This window comes from Bombus vancouverensis, chromosome 11 (genome assembly GCF_051014615.1).
Source record: "Bombus vancouverensis nearcticus chromosome 11, iyBomVanc1_principal, whole genome shotgun sequence".
Classification (NCBI taxonomy): Eukaryota; Metazoa; Arthropoda; class Insecta; order Hymenoptera; family Apidae; genus Bombus; species Bombus vancouverensis.
Window position 1 is genome coordinate 11405550 of NC_134921.1, and position 21355 is coordinate 11426904.

Here is a 21355-nt window from a genome sequence, read left to right on the forward strand (position 1 = left end):
GATAGATCACACGGACGGCAGCGCTCCTTCGAAAAACATCCATAAAACGCAGTAGGGCGGACTCAGCGACAATAAACTCTACATATAAATCTTGTCCTGTGACGCTGTGATACGCTGATGGCGAGCACGATAATCTCCGAGAATGCGGGCTCCTCCTCTCCTCCCTCGACGCCGACTCTTCTTGTCGTTCTCTTTCTTCTTCTTCCTCGCGTGCTCATTTCACCGGACTTTTACTCTCTTCCTTTCTCCTAATCTCTGTCTCTGTCTCGCCATCTCTCTCCCCTGTGCACCCCTCCGCCGTTTTCTTCGTCAACGTCGAGGGCGACATTTAAATCCTTTCGTCTCGACCCATTTCGCCTCGGTTTCTTCGGTTACTTCGCCTTACAGTGTCGTACAGCTTCCTTATAGTTCTACTCGATCGCGATATTGTCCTCGCGATCTTCCTCGCGATTGTCCCCGCGATCTTCCTCGATTCGAGTACGCGCAACGTACACGACGCGTGCGGAACCGCCGCGTCGAGCTTCGAGAAGAGAAGGAGGACGAACCACGTAAGGAACGCGAAGAGACAACGACGAAGCAGGCGACCGACGATTAATCTCGCTTCGCCACGCAGAGTCGAAATCGAAGAGCCGTTTACGGCGAAGAATCGTTGCTCCGTTAGCCGGCCGATGTAGCTCGGAATTAAAGTCTCAGTGCCGGTAGCAGCCCCTCGGTTTGTCCCTGGCCTCCTTCACCCTCGGCCGTTCTTCCACGGCATCCCTCCGCTTCTTCGCCGTGTCTCGGCGTATCTTCGACCGTAATTCACCTCCCTGCGCTTGCTTGCCGCTCCCTAAATGCTTCTAACTCCTATTCCTTTGCCGGAATCGAACAATGGCGCGTGAAATTTCAACTTTGAGCCTTCTCTTCCCATCCACCTTTCAGTTTCCTTCCATCTTCCACTCCAGCGTCCTTCTTTCGTTCTCGCTCACGCTCCCCTCCTATCTCTCGTCCTTTTTCTATCTGCCTCTTTCTTCTGCTTCTCCTCGTCCCTATTTTCCCCCTTCCATCGCTTCGTTTCCCTCCTGTGTTTCTTTCTTCCGCAACTGCCTCGTTCCTCCTCCCATCGCGAGATCTCTCGCTCGCGTAATTTAATTATTCGCTCGAAAGCCAAACTTGCCGAATCTTGGCCGACTACCGTCCGTTTGGCCGCCTCGGTCGCATCCGGTGTTAACTTACAGGCGCGATCCTTCCAGCTCATTTTCAACCTACTCTCGGATCAAAGTCCGATTCGGCGCGCGAACGAACCGAGGAAGAACGAGAAAGAAGATACACCGTGAAGCAAGTTCGAATCTTCTTCTAGCGTGGCACGTAAATCTTCGATGGTGCTTAATCGCAAGAAGCGAGGATTGCTCCGACAAGCCGCCGGACAGATAAACGCGAGCTAGACGTCGACGTTCTCTTTTCTCGCGACGCATCGTTGCGCTCGCCACCTCTGCTCGCTTCCTTCCCCGCTGCTCTTTCCGCGACAGCTTCTTCACGCGCGTTTTTTACCCGAGGGAACACGATTCGGCTGATTTACGGCGGAGAGTAATTAACGGGCGTCCGGTGGCGCGCATGCAACGGAAAAAGATCGATGCCACGGCCGTGAACGAAGATTCCGGTGAAGGCTCTGTCGACGTTAGCTTCGATCGCGTCGATCGTTCGTGTCTCTTCTATGACGAACGGAAGGCCGAAACGAGCGGAACGAGGTACGCCGATAATCAACGTAGCCCGTCTAGGCGTCGCCGCGGTTAAGGCAAGATGGATTTGTCACGCATCGCTGTCGTTTAGCCGATAAAGTGACGGCAGTCAGCCGGTGGCACGAGGTGCTAACTAGACAGAGCGGCACTCAATTACTACCGTCAGACCTCGTGTAGTTTAACTCATCTACTCCATTCCGACGAGTCCTCCTCTCCACCTGCCTTCCCTTTGGCTAAACACTTTACGAGCAGCTTGCCTACGCGTCGCGCGCGATCATCGTCGTCCTTGCAACGTCTCTTATCGAAAATGGCAGCGCGTTAACGGAGTGTACCGTACTGCGCGCGTACCAACGATACCAATACGAGCTCGCCCCGTTCATCGTACACCGCATCCTCGCGTTCTCGGCAACACGCGATCCCTCTCTATCCTCGTCTGCCGCCACTTTCCATCGAAACGCCAACCCCGCGATAATCCTCTCTCTTTCTCTCTTTCTCTCTCTCTCTCTCTCTCTCTCTCTCCCGTTTTCCATCGTTAACGCGAATACCACCGTTTTCGTTATCTTTCCGGCCAATTACCAATCGGTCGACCCCTCTATCAAATTTCTTTTCACACCTCATCCTCTGTTTCCGTTCTTCCTCGTTTTTTTTCCTCGCGTTGCTCTTCTATCCACCACGCTTCCGTACGTTTATCGCGAAATCGACGTCCAAGGGGTTCCTGTCTCTTTCGTCATCTACCCTCGTGGTACATCAACTTGCATGGGCTACGTTCACGGGGTGTTTCAGAAATACGTAGGTGGCAAACTTTACTGGCGCGTTCCACTCTCCTTTAAGGATTAGTTCTTCGTTCCAAAAGGAAACTGAATAATTTTACCAGCGTAGGTGGTAGGTTACCCTCAAATCAAAAATATTACACGCATACATTATGGATAATCGTTCGCTTTGCTCAAATATCGCAGAAGATGCGTTGTAAGGATGAGTAGCAGGCTAGACAAAAGTCAAAACTGCCGAGACGAGAGAGAAAAAGATCAAATTTTGTTAAACCAGATTGATAAAGTTTACGATCCGACGTTTCAAACGAGATAATAATTGTTAAACGTCTTGACAATTTCCCAATGATTTCTCAGAATTGCTTAATAAGTTTCCGAAGCTGTTTCATACTTGCGAACGTATTTCTCAGACACCCCGTACTTTGCCAATTTTTTACCCGTTGTCTACGATGAATGGCACAGCATAGATCCGCCTGTTACTGCACGTGTTATGGCAGGATGCGAAACAAATTTATCGAGAGTGCGATATGACCGATACGCAACCGGTTCCAAGATTTCTCCGAGGAATTCGCGGATACGTCGATACTCCTGCATCCTCGAAGGATACTCGCGATTCCAGTCGTTCATCGCGAGATCATGCAAGGAAAATTGGATGTGAAAATTTCGACGAGACCGATATCAGTCTCGTTTCCACTCTCGAAAAGTTTCAACCATACATAGCAAGATTCTGCTGGAACGTCCCTTCTCCGATCGTCTCCGGCACTCTAGGTTTCTCGTTCGAGATGTACTTCTTCGGGATCAACGGCAAAACGTATCGCTATTTACGTTAGATTTCTCGTAGCAGCCGGCAATTACCAGCAGCCGTGCTTTCGGCCCCGACAACGCGTACGTTGCCGGTTCCCTGCAGACAACGAAACAATCGATAAACAACACGTGTAGATAACAATCGTGGGATGGAAACCCTCTATTTTCCAGAATGGTCGTTGTAATTGCCGTACGTGTTTCGAGGAGCTTCTCCTTGTTCGTACCTTCTATCGCGAAATCGTGTCGCGTGCGCGCGTATACCTGCGTGTTTTCTCATGCAACGAAATCTTCCGCGTTATTCCAGTACGATTGGAATTAGCGTTTCAGAATTTTCGAACGCGTGGTTGCAGAATGGCCGAAGCGGAACGCGTTCACTGCTTGTCGCGAGCCACTAGTTTTGTCACGTGGCTTCCGATGATTTCTGCACATGATTTCTGCACCCTATCGCACGAGCGAGGCCCACGTAAAGATCTCATAGCAAGGTAATCCCTGTCCCGTGGCCTCCGATTTTTCCCTCGCTTTATCCCCTTCTGAGGATGTGCGTGATTTTAGACATTTCCTTTTTTAACAATCCGAAGGATTCCACCTCAATTTCTCCGACTATTTTAAAAATGTCAGTTAATATCAGTCGATTACCTTCTGATAAAAGTACAAAAATCAACGACTTTAATTTTACTGGTCGAGAACTTGAACACGTTGCTCGAAGAAAATCACGTGGCATCCGTGGCAGAGGTGAGCGTACAGATGGACCAAAGGGGTAGCTGAGGAACGATCGAAGGCAAGTAGACAGATAGGTAGTCGCAGGTAGTCGTAGGCAGTCAGCCGGACTGAGATCGCATGCAAATACAAGGGAAACCTCGAAACTTAGCGCCAGCTAATTACAATCTTGACTTCACCCTTGAGCTTCATAACGGCTAACGGCTCCGCCATGCTTGCCTTACCAACTTTTTGGCTTATTGTCCTTACGTACTGGCCACGGGGGATATCCGACTCGCGTCTAACCTATCTTGCCAACCCTGTGTTACCGCCGATCCCCTACCTAACGCTGCTGACTTTTGCCTCAAAGGTAAGTACTTTCAAACTCGTATACAGTTTGCAACTCGTGCATCGCGAAACGCGTGCTTGCTTTTTAATGCTATCTATACGATCGCGAAAGACAAGACGTGACGCAGCACATCGCCTGCTATGCAGAGTCGCAAGATAATAGGGTTCTCGCTTAATCTGTTAACCGAGAAGGATGCGTAAACTTGTCACTCGGATTCCCAATCTCCAAGATATGGTAATTTCATTATTTAAGTCTCTGAGAAGCTAATACGATCAATTCTCGTGATGCCTTTACGTTCAAAACTCTATTGACCGCTGTTGCCTGTTTAAAATTGTTTAAAACGTATCTGAGACTAGCAGCCCGCTGAATTTCAATTTCAATATTTCTAAATAATAATTTCAGTAATCTCGAAACTTCTAATTATACTAAACAATAAAGTCAAAAATGTTGCGGATAAATCAACCTCAATTAGATTGCCAATCCTTGAAAAGGTAAGTATGTACGAAAGTAGGATTATTTGTAACGCAGAAATATAGGAAATCTCTAGATAAAGAAATTATTATCCGAATAAAGAGTTAATTCGTCTTGACAGATTCACGGGCCACGCTTTGACTTTCACGATATATCGGTGTATTTCAACGTTAATCAATCGTTTCGTTGCGGGTTTTGCAAGCAAACCCCGTTTGTTCGTTCTTCTTAGGTATCTTTCGCTTCGGACTTCGGACGTTCCGCAGATTCGCTATAAGAGAGAAGTTTTCATAGGAGCGCTTGCGCGACTTCGAGTTGCTTCTGTCCAAGGGAAGACGAGACAGCAAGCTGACGGGACAGCCGGTCCACTTAAAATCGATACCAGGCTGCAGCCGTCTCCGTCGCGTGCAATTCCCATGCAAATGAATTGCACCGACACCGACGTTACGTGAACCTTGGCTGGGATTGATTTTTCCAAAGTTTCCAACCGTTCCACGACCGACCTCCGCCATCGATAAAGATGCCCGTTGATTTCAACCCAGCGGATTTCCGTCCTAAATTACCTACTTTTCGTGTTGCGACTCGACCTCGCGTCGTGCTCTCGCCTTCCTACGGAAAACGTCTTAAAACTAAATTTCGTAAGTTGTCCGACTATCATTTACGACGTATGATTACGATACATTCAAGTTCGAAAAAGTATCGGTTAATCGCAACATTTAAAGTAGGATACGTAGTTGCCTCGGTAGGTCTTTGTCAAAATTTTCAGCAAGAAACGCAAGCAGCCATCCGACGAAATGAAATAAAATTGAATAAAAAGAAGGGCACCGGTGAGATTTCCATACAAGCAGATAGATATAACGAAATAAAAAGTAGAAAGAACGAGTACAAGGAACAAGCGCGAGAAGACGAGAGGGAAAGGGATAGCTGGTCGTCGTTGCTATTCCGAGTGATGATTACACGCGCAACCACGGTTGTGCTAATTATCCGGACCATGATGGATCATTTCCGTACGGAAGGCATGCGCCCAAACAATACTTAGTTATTTCCATTAAGGTACTAGTGCAGAGATCGTAACACCGAGGTGCTACAATAATTAATCACTCGCGCGTCTGTGGACAAGGTTCGTTTAAGACGAGACGAGCGTTTTCAGATTGGGAGACCAACATCGACGCTTGCCATATAATCGTCCAATCTTTGACTCGTAATTGTATTCGCCTAGCCCTTACCGTTTTCGATGTCGTCGTATGGTTAAAAGACGACGAAGAAAAATCGCGCGGTAAGAAAAGACAAAAGTACGAGGGCAAGTATGAGATTTTCTCAGCCATAGAGCAACAAAACACGACTGCGGCAAATGTATTACCCGAACGGTCCGACTGGAGTTCGGTTGTACGCTAATGAAACGTAGCAGAAATATCTCGGTCGTTTAATTAGAAGCAATAAACGGGAGAAGTTCAATTGTCTGGTGTATTCGTAGGGCAAGGCTCCGTACAGAGCCGAACCGTATCGCCCATCTAGCGAACATCGCGGCAGCTTCTTCCCTATCCAACTCCGGGTAACCTCCAAGGTATCTTGTGCCGCCTTTCCTAAGATCCCTCTTCCCCCTCTGGTTTCCCCTGTACTCGTTCTAAACCACCTACCACCGCCACCACCCTCGGCTTCTATCTCTTTAGCTTCGTTCTAGCGGTGCACACGGCCTGGCTTTAGACGGTCCACGCGCGAACCTTCTCTTGTATAATTCCAACAGGATACTTCCAATATTTAATGCTCTGCTCCTCTTCGAACGGATACTACAGAGCACCCAGACACGACAAACGGTATAGAACGTGTCTACGTGTCGGCGACGCGCGATAAGTACGTGCTACCGCGATTAAGATTTCACGAGAACCAACCGAGATCCTGGAAAGTGTCGTTCATTCGATATGCACAAACAGCCGTGTGACGGGACTTGGTTACACTCTCCGCTCGAAAGGAAGTTTGTCGTCTCGTCGCGTATTAGGAGGCTACCGCAAACCATCGTGTATCCGACTGCTCGACCTTAAAGCATTGTACTCGTTACTCTTACAATTTACACCTTTACCGTACGTGAGTTTTATTGTTATAGTACGTGGCATTAACCCTCGCCGAGAACGACGAACACTGCGTCACTTCTGACTCGTGCAGATACTTTGCGTTTTTTAAGTTACGTTCTATCAAACTGTGTGCATTTATTTCTCAGGTTAATTCAGTCGTAAAACCCTCGCACTTGGCTCGTTTAAGTCGAAACACGTGATATCCAAACGATAAGTGTAAAAGATGTTCCAAAGAAGATTCGCGTTAAAAATTTCACTGTACTCAACATACGCGTAAAAAGGAGAATCTAATCGATGGACTACAGCGCTCCGTTCAGTGGCATCGTATTATTTCAAACTGACGTGTTCCGATTAAAATTCTGGACGAAAAGTCGCCTGTAGTCGCTTGAGCATCGACGTAAACTTTCCGCATACCTACGAGGAAGAAAAAGTAAGTACAAAGACTCGGGAGCTAGTGAATGCGAAGTGACGCTGCAGAGTAATTCTACTCTTCTCAGAGAAGACGAGAGAGAGAGAGAGAGAGAGGGAGAATACATGATAAGATGGACGAAGGGAGCAGATACAGGGGGAGGGACAGGTGCAGAGAATGTAAGTGTATATGTGCGTGTATGTACGGGTACACGGTGTCTTGCACGAACTAGAGAAGCAGAGAGAGAGCTAGAGAAGTGCCCTAGATCACCGGACGTCTAGCAGCGGAGCTGTGAGTGCAGATAAGGACCGCCACGGCGACGGCCAAGATGGACGGCCGACCGGTCTCAGCACTAGCCGGGCTTTCTACTCGGCTACCACGTCGCTACCGAGCGAGGATCTCCTCTGCCTGCTGTCCCCTTACCCCCAGAAGCTTCCTGGGGATCCTTATTTATACGCCGTCGGCCCAGACTAACGCCCATTGTCCCATTTCACCCCCGGGGTAATCTGCCGGACGCAAATCTAAGGCCCTGATCCTGCGGGCTACCGCGAAAATCTATGACGCCTTTAATTTACACGCACCTCGACCTGCTACACCCCACCGACATCGTCGTCGTCGTCGTCGTCGTCGCTGTCGTCTTCCTCGTCGTCGTCGCCACCGTTGTTACCAAACCCGCACCGTCGGCCAAACTCACCATCTAGACCTGCAACAGTAAAAAGTCAGAATTATATTTGGCTATGGTTACTGGTACGGAGTTTGGTAGAATTAGGACACGCGTTAGGACTTCCTCGAGTACGATACAAGTAAGTTAACGGTACTTCATGCTTTGCGAAGAAGGGTTACTGTGAATCTGCTTTTCTTTTACTGAACGATAGGTTTCTCGTACTCGTGTGCTTTAAATTGTCTTTAAGGAGAAAATATTGTAATGTTAGAGACACTGATAAAAGAGCAATTTTTGAAGACATAGGAAACAGTGTTCGGCATTTTAATTCCCAATGAACGAGAAACGCCAGTACATTGAGAAGGTTCTTAGTAGCCGAAAATTGATACTTATCTTCGCAATTAAATATTATTTGTCAATCTACAAGTTTCGATATTATTTCCAATGAAAAATTCATTTTCGAATTTCTTTCTTTTAGCGAAGATTTGAAGAAAGCATAATTAATTTTATCAGCAATCGGACTCCTAGATTGAATGTTTGCCTCATTGCACAGCCATAACGTTAACGTCATTGCATCGGTATCCTTTCTCTTCCCATACCACATATCTCTCCTTTATTTCGTTCTTCTTATTTAAAGAAAATCGTCATTTGTACGATTAAGAGACAAGTTGGATAAGAAGGATCGCGTAGCACTAATTCCCGATGCGCCCGTACGTCTGCAAGGGGAATGGAACTCGCGTGGCTTTCACGAAATCGAAGGTAGAGCGGAGGCGATGGGTGTGGGCCAAATATTAACGTCGTGCGCGATAATTGCGAAGTAGATTGTAGGAAGGGCGGATTTCGCAGCGCGATCGGACAAACCCAGGGTCCTCGTGCCCGATAACATCTCGTCCTCTCCATAAATATGTCGCAGCGAGCTTAACCCCCTCGCCTATCTGCCGGTTACGAAGTAGGGGAAGCATTAACGTCAAACCGAGACGGGAATTATGGCTCCCCCGTCAGTTCTCAATGAATCGAACGTTTTCGGTAGGAAATCCAGCTTGGAAACGAACTTTGCTCGCTCGTGCGAGCAACAAAACGTCCGATCGTCGATATTGTCCTTTGCTCTTCGATATTTTTAATCCTCGCGCGACTCGTATCGGGTTCGTTCGGGCCTAGTCGCGTACCGATTACTTCAGCCGTGAACATTCGTTCGAAATCAAACGTCTTGTCTTCTTCGAAATATCAAATTTCTGACTCGACTCTACGTAAGGAACGAAATTTCGCTAAGAGTTCGCTTGAATCTAAGATCCATCTTACACGGGCGGGGAGGGGGGGGGAGAAAGAGTAAAACCATCCACTTTTCAAGGATTAACGTTCTTCTGGAATTTAGAGAGTAAAGTAGACATAGCCGAACGGCGACTTGTACGTGAAAGTGACGTGAAACTCGACGCGACGCAAGCGTCGAAGCTATAGTGGAAGAAACGAAGTCGATAGAGAGGATTTAAGTATTCGTCGCGAACACGAGCACCCTGTCCTATTGTCTTCTCGTAGATGATACAAATAACGCAATCAGTATGCAGAAACTTCATGCATATTTCAGAGGGGGCCGCAAGGGTGGCCGGTGCTAAGAAGGGTTTATGACGGGGGTTGATCCGAGGATCCCCGTCAAACCGCACCGGTCTCAATATCTAGTTAAGCGGCCGGGGAACGACGAACGGCCAGGGGAGACGCGCGTACCTCTTAACTCCTGCAAACTCATTACAATAAATCAAGCTTTGTTCTTCGAGCGAGCAATGTTTGGTTAAATTCCGCGCTCGCTCGCGCCATCCTTCCCTCTCCGATTTCCACTTAAGCGCAGCCAGGTCACTGATTTTACGCATTCTCCGAGTATCCACAGCTCCTATTCGTCGATATAGTACAAAGCTGAAAATAAGATCAGCGGGACAGAGACAGGTAAGATACAGAGACAGGTAGAATATACCGCTCATTCTACCGACCAGGCGACAAGTAGCATGTGTGACCGTATGTGCTAACGTTAATATATCGTAGAAGGCGGTCAAAAATGCGGAAACGCTTTGAGTTTCGTCTTACGTTACGACACAGGATTTCCACTGCAAGAGGACTAGACGAAGAGTGTAGATGACATCTCGATATACATCGATCTTTCTTCATCTTGACCCTGTCTAGATCGGTGACGTTGTTCGCGTCTCTGTTTCTAATTCTCGTAACAGCCAATGATACGTTGCACGCGAGATTAAGATGAATCTAATGTATCGCGATCAATCGGTCCCGTAGACCTTTCGTCTGTCGTTCCAACTCTGCAGAGTGCAGAAGTGGCGGGGTAATCCGCGCGTGCAAAGAACACGACCGTGGCTCGAAGACGGGAAATCCGTAACTCGAATTTGTAGCTACGGATACAGAGGGATATCAAGCAGCTGGTGCATTCTGCGGGACTCCACGTGGTATAGGCGTCGACGTTGACTAATGACGGCGTAACGGCTAGATAGAAGGGAAGAGGAGAAAGACAGAGAGACAGACAGGGGGTGGCGTGGGGTGCATACTACGGATGTGGGGGTGAGAGGAGGAAGAGAGAAAGAGAACAACGACGTTAGGGGTGGCTGTGACCATGGCGGGAGGGAACAGAGGAGCGAAGGGGTCAGAGGGAATAACAGGGGGAGGGGAATGCAGGAGGGCCAGACAGCGCGCCCTGGAACAGAAAATTCACCCAAGTTCACGCGACCTGTTGCACCCCCTAGCTCACCGTTTAACCTATAACCTGCCCGCCAAACATGGGTTTAACCTCGCCTTATCGCGTTATCGAACTGCTTGGACCGCCTTTGCCACCTTCGCCGCCTCAGCCTCGTCCAAAGGTTCCCCCCTCGTCCTTTGCATTTTTCGTCACGTTGCGTTCTTACCATATCTCCAAGCAAACACACTCTGAACATCTTCCTGCAAATCCCACGTATCAGTTAGCGGCTATCTCCACCCGTTAGTTGCCTACGAATGGCAAACTGCGTGAAAAATGGAAAGAGGAAAAATGGGAGAACAAAAAATTGGAAAACATGGAAAGTTCGAAAAGTGGTGGGAAGGCCGAACGCGATGTTACCTAGCTAGAAGGTTGGACGTGTAGCCAATCTAGACGTTAATTAGCCTAGCGTCGCGTCCCCGAAATTCCGACCGCTCGTTATTCGTTGGTTCGAATCGATTCGCACGCTGACGAGCAACGAGTACATCGAACGGAGAGCAAATTAAATTTGGTTGCCGCGTCAACGCGATTACCAAACGTTCTGGCAAAAATATCAATCGCACGTGCAGGTATAATACCGGTTAACGAGTGTGCCTTTTAATTAATCGATGTTCTACCGTTATCCGGAAGCGCTTGATTTTTCACAAGTTGACTTGTGGAGGGGTTGTGTACACGAGCACGAGTGTTATGAAGATCCTATATACACATATATCCGTTGATTCCATAGATACTTTCAGTCTAGTAAAATTCGCATATTGTTCGTACAAATCTATCAAAACGTCAGCATGGAATATTAGCGCATCTTTGGGATCTCAACGCACGAAAGCTCAATCTCTTTGATCAATCGTTCCCCCCTTACTATTTTCCCCGTTTCTAGTTATCTGACTATATAGTGGAACGCTGGATTACGCGGCCGTAGTAAAGCATCAATCCGTAACGACGGATCTAAGAACATTGGCCACGCCTTCTACGTGCTCTTCCTTATTGGCCATTCTTCCTGACGCGACGACAGTTCCAAATTTCGTCTACCAATTAGCGCGACGCTGTTTTCCAACCAGCAAAACCGGCCTTAAGCAATCTTCGCGTTCCTGCGAATTTATCCGTGAAAATATCCCTCGATGCGCGATCGATGTACGGGACACGTCCGAGATGGAATGTTTAGAGACAGGGAGAAGGCGAAATCCCGTGGCCACCGCGATCTACGGTATCGTCGTCGAACCGACATGGTCGTGGAATAACGGAAGAACCACAGGCGAAACCTTTTAAAAGCAACTCGGCGTACTCACGTGAGTTGATGAATATTCATGCAGCTATATAATAACATTTTTGAGCCACTGTTTAGCTAATCCTCCGGACTCATTTATCGTCGGCGGCAAGGACAGCAATAATTCTTGAAAACGTTCCAACGGCGTTACTATTATTATCATGCGAATAAATACCCCGGGATTAAGCAAGACGGGGCAAGGCGAGGTGTACTCGCGAACGGTGCATTTTACGGAAACAAACGCACTGGCTGTCGACCTTCCGCGATTTTTCCTTTCTAACTACCGATTGTAACGACGGGCCACGCAGCGCCTCTTTCGATTTAACTTAAGGTCGATTTATATTATATGGCAGGCACCGTCGTGTAACAGCAACGTCATGTACCGGTCAGTGGTGAATAGAGTGGACGGTCTCATTTAAAGCGCATGTTTCAATGTTGTGTATATATACAGGGTGTAGCAGAACACGTATGACCCACTTCGGCAGCTGATTGTACACCTAAAAACAGTGAAAAAGGTTCGTATAAACGTATGTTCTATCTATCATCGTTTATGAGATACGACGAATTGTCTTCTACCTAAGTGTTTTATATATTCCATATACATATACCGTGAAACACAAAGTACGATTAAAAAATGAAAGAGAAACGTGACAAATCAATATCGAGATCGAGCCTTGTATTTATACACATCGTTAGTCTTAAGTATAACGATACTTTCCACGATATTTAATGCAAATTGATCGCTTTCATTTCCTAGTTATTCCTAGCTATGAGTCCGTCGTTTCATTTGCCTCTCAACGTAAAATCCCGAACGAAGTAACATTCGTAGAGTTTTCCAATAAATGTGACGAGTAGGCGATCTAATACTTACAGCTGACAGTGTATTTACGCGCGTTTACGGCGCGAAAAGTTTGATGAGACGCGATAGACCAGCAAGCCGTTTCACTATTACCGATTCGGAAAGCAATTACATTTAATCCGTTCACGGTGAATTTGCGTTTGGACTTTGAAGTCGCGCAGGCGATACGTTATTATCACGTCACCTGATGATCCACCTACATCGTCCGATATGACGCGAAGCCATCTATAATTGAATAAGCAAATCATAATCGCACATACCACGCGTGACATTTATTATTCAGCCAACGTTCGTTAATCGTCGCTAAAATAATAAAATATGGCGATTGTAATTCCAATATTTGATAAAAATGAGCTTTCGTCTGGATACAAACGTTGCGTCTAATTAAAAGTAGTGTACACATACGTCTAGACGATCAGGTCTGATGCTTATAGAAAATTCCACTTTTGCGTGCTTCTCTGTTCGTGTCCAAGTAAATTCTCGCCGCTTCTTGGCAGCCGATCTTCCCTTCTTTTTTTTTTTTTTGTACTCTTTCTATGCGGCAGCATCGCAAACCTTCGAGTTAATCCACATTCAGGCTTCGTTAATGGAGGAGATGCATCGGAAAGTCGGTGGTGAACTCACGCTCCGTTTCCATCTTCCTGAACGACTCTTTCCCTCGTTCGCTTCTTGGCCCGCGTACCAAGCAGCAAACCTACATAGGTATATACACTACGAAACAAAGGGCACGTCTCTTCGTTTAATGTTACCGCAGTCGAGTCTCGGAGAGATTATAATAATCTCGGTTTACGTAGCGTCTCTCAAGCCGGTTAATTTGAGGAGGAAACTTGCGCCGACCGTAGGATTCGTGAATCCCGTGGCTCCCGTTCCATCGTGATCTCTTCTAGCCTACCAAATACCCGATCTCTGTCTAAATTCTCGGGCTATACTTCCGCAAGACACCTGATCGAGATGAAATTTCGTGCGTTTCGCGGACAGAGATAGTTGATCTGAACAACGAAACGTCAGCTTTCGCGATTGATACGTACGGACGACATCGGTTCTTACATATAAATCGTCGCGTTTAAAGTTAACGAAAATATGTTCTCAATTGTTTCGATTTTTGCACTTTCGCGATATCTATCGGACGACGTATATGTTCCTCGCGGTACAATCGTGATTTTGATAGTGCGTTAAGCTTTAGTTAGTACGAAGTTTCTGTTCACTTCTTCAGGATAGACGAGAAACTCATTTGCGTATGACGATATATCTCTTGCTACTACGTGCTATCTGTTACGTGTCAAAGGATTTATCTCGCGAAATAAATAAATATATAAACGAATAAATAAATGATCAGAACCAAATTTCGTTTGATTTCGATCATTGGAAGCACTGACTTGCCGAATCGAGACACGGTGGATCGGCAAATACCTGCAAAAGCTTCGGTTAGAAGGTTAGAAGGGCATCTTTCGGTCCATTGGCCAGACAGCATGATGTAGACTCGTTTCGTGTGCTCGGCACATGTCCCGACGGAGAAGAACACATCGCCGTTCCACGGGAACGTTCGTTTCACCGGATGACAGACGATGATTTGTGGTCGGTCTCGGCCGCGAGCGGTTTCCCGATTTTTATGTAAGGAGGCCGTGTTCCGCACGGTGCCCGGAGGATTCCATACTCTCGGACGATCGTAAATTACAGCGAAACGTTGCGAGGTCCTGCTCGTTCGATTCACCCGCGCTCCTTCCAGTCGTTTAGCTGTCGTTTTCGTCGCTTTCTTCGGTTCCTTCCACTTCTTTCGTTTCTCTGATTTCTTCGATTCTTTTGGTTTCTTGTACGGTCGCGGGGTAAAAGGTCGCTCGATGACGATACAGTTCGATTGTGTGGCAAGGAACGAGTTATTCAGGATGATAAGGTAGGGTCCGCTCTATTTATCATGTTACATACAGTAGCCTGGTGGCAACTGTGTAAACTTACGCTTAATATGGTTCTAATAAGCTGACAGGATAAACAGAAGCGGCCATCAATTTCAGTATATCATCTACGTTCGTGAGTATCAGGACATTTATAAAAAAACAAGATGGTACAAAAAAGATCATTAAGGACTTTTTAAAAATTGTGGGATTATTATCTCGTTTGCAAACTCGAGATTACGTATCTCTTTCGTTGTGGATACATACTGCAACTTATCGCGAATCTCGAGAGATTCATCATGACGATTTTCATGGAAAACACCAAGTACATATAGTGAAATATTATTTTCAAAATAGCCGGTATAATATTTCCTCGCTGACCCAAATAGCCCGTACTATACTTTATGAGAAAGTATCTACAGGAGTTCGTAGCTAAGATTTCCAAGTGATTACACGAACCTTGTCAGAGTCTAACGCGGGTTAATTTTCGAACAAGAACGAAAAAAGCTTAGGAGGGGGAAATTTCGGCGTCTCCTACGTGTTTTAGGCGCGCTGCTCCGAGAACGACGACGGTTCCTAGCCGAGAAGCTCGATACGTCGCGCAACACGTTGCAGCCGTCTCAGCTACGCGACGGAAAGTTCGAGTTGAGTTTAAGCTGCCGCCGTCGCGGGACGACGCAGCCAAGAACGGAGCGAGTCACGCGACCAAGTGATATGTGTCAGGTCCACAATACTCGAGCGCGACTTTGCTAAGTAAATGTTATTTCCGCCGGTGCATAATTGTGACTAGGTCGAGAAACGAGAAACGAGAAATGTCGTGACGTAAACGTTCAAAACGGTTAAAGGGAGGCCCAGGTGGCAAGCAAAAGCACTCTTTGCTGGTTACGCGAATCCTCGATCTTTCGTTACGTTGACATGCAATCATTTTCTTTTCTGTTGCCCTGGTTTCCTTGCTTTGGGCCAAAATCTAAATACACGCGAAATTCGCTACAACTATACACGCGAGATCATAAAATAATCTACGTGTACACCTCCGTTGATAAATATTAGGACACGTACTAGTTCCACGCGAAACATGATAATTAATTTCAATCATTAACACGTTCGAGATCGATGACATAGCATGCGTGTTATGCAGTATCTCACCGCAATGACCGACGACAGCACCATCGTGTATGTCATCGGTATTTTCAGTCAATTCTCAGATAACGATCAGAAAAGTCGAGAGTATTAATTATTTTTGCAGTGGCTGTAAAGATAATCCAGGTTTATGTCTTGTTTCAGGAATTATCATAAGGATAATTTATTTACATTACTTGAAACAATTTTTGCATTTAACTATATACATAAATATATCTTCATATTTCATTTATATAACCTTCTCATTCTTGAAATAAATATTATTACCTTTTACGTGTTTATCTTTCCTGAAATTTTAACTAAAACGCTATTTTATTCGGATGACATACATGGTATGTCACTTGGTCATCCGACATCAAAATTATTACAAATGTCCGATGACATACCGCGTATGTCATCGCGTATTTTTAAATAAAATTTTTCTGAAACGTGCTTTTTTTTATTCCTGCACTGATTACTTTCACGTATTTTTCATTGCAAATGCAAAAAAGTTTCCTATCGTTCAGAGGAGATTCGTTCCAAATGTCATCGGTCTCGAACGTGTTAAGGAAACGATCAATCAGAATCAGAATGTCACGCGTATTGCGCGATTCAATGCGCACAGTAAAGATTTGCTAAAACTATTCGTAAGAGTTACATCCATACAGTAAATTACAACAATTGTCAATACAAACGATATAAACGTCAAAATTTCGAACAAAATACCTTTCAAACAGAGATCGAACGTCCGTTCGATGCAACGCGACATCGCTCTAGTCTCGTTTCGACGCGTTTAGCGTATACAAGCATTAATTGCTTTTCATTTGTCTAGCTAATTTCAAGGCTCGAGGTTAGGGGTGGAGACGGGGCTGGAGGAAAAGGGGTGGGAGTAGCGGTGGAAGGATCGGAAACGGAAAGGAAGCGCCGGTCTGTTTAGAGCGACGCAGCGTAGTAGGTAATCATCCGTAGATGAAAGAGCTGTCGGAGTCCGTCGAGGCGAACGAAAGGGAGCAAAGAAGAGAACGGCACGAAACAGAGCCACTACTCTCTGCTTTGGTTCGTAGCATGTTCTTCCCCGGCAGCGTGCCTCCGCTCTGCTAGCATCCATTCTCGTTTTACCCTCGAACGGAGGGCCCCGCGGGCTGTCGTTCCCCCTCGTTCCCAGCCCGTACACCCCCTCGCCACCTTCTTACCGTCCCTTTCAATTAACCGATCAATCGGGCTACGTTAACGTTTCCTTCGACATCAAACACGCGTTGTTCGCGATAATTAATCGTCAAACTTGGTAACAGGGCATACGCCGTTAGTTATTGGCAGTCTAATCGAATTTTTTCCCCGCAGAGGAATCGGTCATCGAGAGAGAGGGAAGCAAGCGAACCGCTCCGACACAAGGAAACAGCCATTTTTTGTCGCCTCGTAACATCAAAGAGAAAACCGAGCGCGCGACCATTTATATATCGAGTCGTAACCGATTTTCGAATACCGCGTTTCGATATATCCGGCCGTCTATTAATAAGAGGGCCGCCATCACGAAATAAAGAGATGAGCGAACTATCGGAGTAACGTGCCTTCCGGCTGAGATAACGTAATCGCGTTCGCCGACAACGATATGATTCAGTTTCTGTCCGCTTTATCCACTCCTGTCATTGACTCGTTATTTTCATCGTTGCTTCGAATTGATACCATCGATTGAGTGTCGTCGGCGAGGAACGATCGAGGCTATCTAGTCGAAAGGGAAGGGATATACCGGAAGAAACCGATGTTGCGAGGTCGGTAAAACTGGTCAGCGATTAGACGAAAACGTTAAATAGGATCGTTAACTTGTGACGAACAAGTTTATGAAAATAAGATTTCCTTTCTCAGACGTTGAATACTAAATACGTACCTGGATAACGCGCAATTGACAACTCGATAAAAAGTGGAGGCTCGATCGTGCAAACGTTAGTCGTTTTCTTCAAGTAAATATAGATACTTCTTGCGACGTTTATAAATATTTGTACGATACCCTGAAATTAGGAGTAGAAGAATCGCGCTGTGCGTACATCGTTGGATGAAGATGAAAGAAGATAGCGCGTTACGAACGTGTTTAGACGCGGTGGTTGGCAGTAGTCGTGTGGCACTCTAATTATTCAACGATGTACGGCTTACTAGAGGTCCGTGCACAAGGTACCTGCTAATAATGACCGTCCGGCTTGCGGTTAACGTACCTGCAGTTCCGTACTCGAGGGGTTCGTGTAATCTCTCTGTGAAAGCTCACCCTTCTCTCTGCCGGCCAAGTCGAGGGTGACAGTGCTCCTAACGCGTTGTACGCCGTACCTCGTGCTTGCTAACGCTTCAGCTTCTGCCGCTTCTGCTTTTGCTTCTGCCTCCACTCTTGCTGCTTTGCTTCCGGTGCCTGGAAACGTCGACTTCAAACGGAATCATCAAAGGTTCATCGGCTAAGAGTAATATAATTCCTTCGTTACCGTGTATCTGATCTATACAACACGCTATCTCGGTAGATCGCCTACTGTTTGCTTTCGAACAGCTCGTTAGACCGTATCGCAGCTCCAACTGGAGTTCGTGAAACTGAAAGATACGACAACCGTAAAAACGACCTGTCCTTTTCTACGAAAGCGTGACATCGTGGTTGTTTTTTTCTTAATCAGCTTATTTTAACTACGTTTTAGTCACGATGCGTGTTCCTGGTCAAAGTACGCTGCACAGCTAGGAAGAATTCCCATGAGACGACACAACGACGAAGGGAATGCTCCTCTCGTTTATTACTGTCGCGCGGTACTATTAGGTTGTACGAAAATTAAGAAGAATTTAACTAAAATCAGGCTTTTTGATGTCTATAACTTCACCGGTCTTCTCTTAAACATCTTTTCGTCCTTTTCGGCAACAAATTATTTGAAATAGCTTTTACAGAGTACGCTGGAACATCGATTATCCGAATTCTGTTATTCGAATTCTCTATCATTCAAACATTGTGTCATCCCAACGTTCCATTATGCGAACACGTTTCGCGTATAAAATGTTCAATCTTCCACGAGAATTTTTGTTAACGATCAACGACGCTACTAGCGAAAAGGTGATACGACAACTTCACGAGCAATTAAATTTAACGCATTGCTGTTACATGGTGACATATGCTTGGTTGGGCGTTAAATGTGTGACACGGAAAAGAGCATGAAGTAAACCAGTGAATTACATCGATGAAACCATACGGGAAAAAGTGGACGATAATATTACGACAGATGTAGAAGAAACTCTTCCTGCACTGATTCAATACCGGGATTCGATGGTTGTGATAGCGCTGCGACGCGATAGAATGGTTTCAATGTGACGGATTTACTCGATTGACCATGACACTAAGAGCATTTGAGGCGTTAGAAGTAAAGTTAAGACGGGAGGAGGCACAAAATGAATGTAACTTTGCCGAATTGAATCCGCTAAACAAGATTTCTGATTTACCAGCTAAAAGGTCTTGAGATCCATAAATCTTCGATCGAATCGTATCTGCTTACGTTATTTGTATCGCTATTACGAATAGTTACGTTCTTTTTTGAAATAAATACACGAAGATAAACATCGGAAAAGTAACTGTTCTATCATCCGAAAATCCCCTCATCTGGACGCTCTTGTCTCTCGACTGGATCGGATAACTGAGATTCTACTGTATTTAATTTTTTGTTTACGTCTTTGTCTCGGCCAGTAACGTTTCCAAAAGAGAAGACTGACGCATACGTTCAAACGCGGTGGCCGAGAGAAGACGATGGAGAAACAACTGATATCGAGTTCATCCTCTCCCCCTGTACCAAGAAGGAAACTTTCTCCTTTTCCTTCATTTTGTTTCTCTTCGACGAGGTCCACGCGCTGCGATCTGCCGTGTCCGCAACTTGTTCGAACATTCGTGGTTCCAGATGGCAGCAGTAGCTGCGGAACGTCGAGAAGATACGGTGTTGATCCGGTCCCCTTTTCTTCTCGCTCCTTCCTCGATGTCTTGCTCCTCGCGTCTCGATCTGTTACGCTTCGTCATGTCAGCAGTGTCCTAGTCCATTAACGGGAAACGTGTAACATTTAAAAATTGATAAATTGATAAATTCGCGGGATCGTCGGGACGAATGACGAATGCGCGATGCGTAAGCCATACGCGCTTGTCCATCGGTGAAAAATGCCGCGTAATAACGAAACGAATGATCGTGTTTGAATAGAGTACCGGACGGTCGGAATTGCGATGAAAGGATCGCGTCAACCGTAGCCTTTCGTTTTTGCACGGTCGTACGTTATTTTAATGTTTTAATATCGTGTCGGCGCGGCCATTCGCGCAACGTGGTGTCTGGATCGTTCTCGATGCACTTCCCTCGTGTATTTTCCTTCGTCGATCACCCTTTACCCGTATCTTCCTTTCGGACAATCCCTCGCAAACTTTCGAATCTGCAAAATTAACCGATTAAGCAATAATCGAAAAGAGAAAAGAAAAGGAAGAATAACTATTAAATACACCAAATTGATGGAATTTTCAGAAAGCTTTTCGTCTCTTTGCATTTTTATCTTCGACGTTTAAGGTATGCCGAGCACGAATGGGATAAATTTTCAGAATGGCCTAACAGCTAAATAATGTTCACAGTAGCAAAGGTTTGGAATTGGATTGGGTAAAGTCGAGACACTCGAGTAGCAAGTATTTCGTACAACGATTTGATCGAGCAATTTTTATCTTTACGATTTCTATCTGTGGCATGCTGGACTCGAAACATACGAAATGAAAGAGTTTTCCTTTTTTCTCTTACAGGCCGCGAGCCTGCGAACGAATACGGGAGGAGACTGGACGGCTTGCACTACCGATATCCACTCGCATCGATAGCTATATCGACAGCTATAGAACAGGCGCGCAATGGGAAAGGAAAAGTACACGAGTCGTCGAATTGTATTCTCGCGGCTCCTGGTTCGCGGACGATTTAACATGGGGCCGATAACGACCGGGATAAATCAGCGCCCGTCCGAACGAGGCGCGGTCCGAAATCAATAATAATGGGCAGGAGCCATTAGTAAAATTAATAAATTATGCCTCACATTATGTGCGCATTGTGAGTCGCGCGCGCTAGCACGTCGGGGTAATACGTCGTAAATCATATTAGTGAATAATCCGCATCACCATAACCAGCCGCGCGAGCAACGAGTACGTTTCGCGCAAAGGCAAAAGTCGCGTCGATCCCCTTTCGCTTGTTTGCCAACTCGTATTCCGCTTTGTTCCATGATTTGTCGATCTTTCTCGATTTCTAGCCGGTTCCCGTATCGGCCACGTCGGATACAGCTAGGGCTGTGCTAACGACAGATACCAATAACAATAATGCAAAGCAATAATCGACGAAGATATTCGACAAAAATAGAATCGAACGATCGATCGTTGTATCAGAAGGATACGAGGAGTTTGACGAACAAAGGCGATCGTTAAATTCGATCGCAAGCGCTAAAACCGCATCTTCCATCGTTTGAATGGTCGTGATCGTCGAAACGATAGTCGCATTTACGAATCAGGATAGTCGTAAGGCCAGACGGTCAGATGTTGAGGG

The 21355-nt window shown here is 46.1% G+C and overlaps 1 long non-coding RNA gene across 1 annotated transcript in view; it reads right to left on the reverse strand.

Annotated features, from left to right (window-relative positions):
- LOC117154698 (uncharacterized) overlaps positions 1–21355 on the reverse strand; it is a 98169-nt gene that overhangs the window by 31552 nt on the left and 45262 nt on the right. The window contains exons 4-5 of the long non-coding RNA XR_013059495.1: positions 18058–20219; positions 7862–7983 (exon numbers count right to left, since the gene is read on the reverse strand). This is a non-coding gene — a long non-coding RNA (uncharacterized LOC117154698). The remainder of the gene's footprint in view (positions 1–7861; positions 7984–18057; positions 20220–21355) is intronic.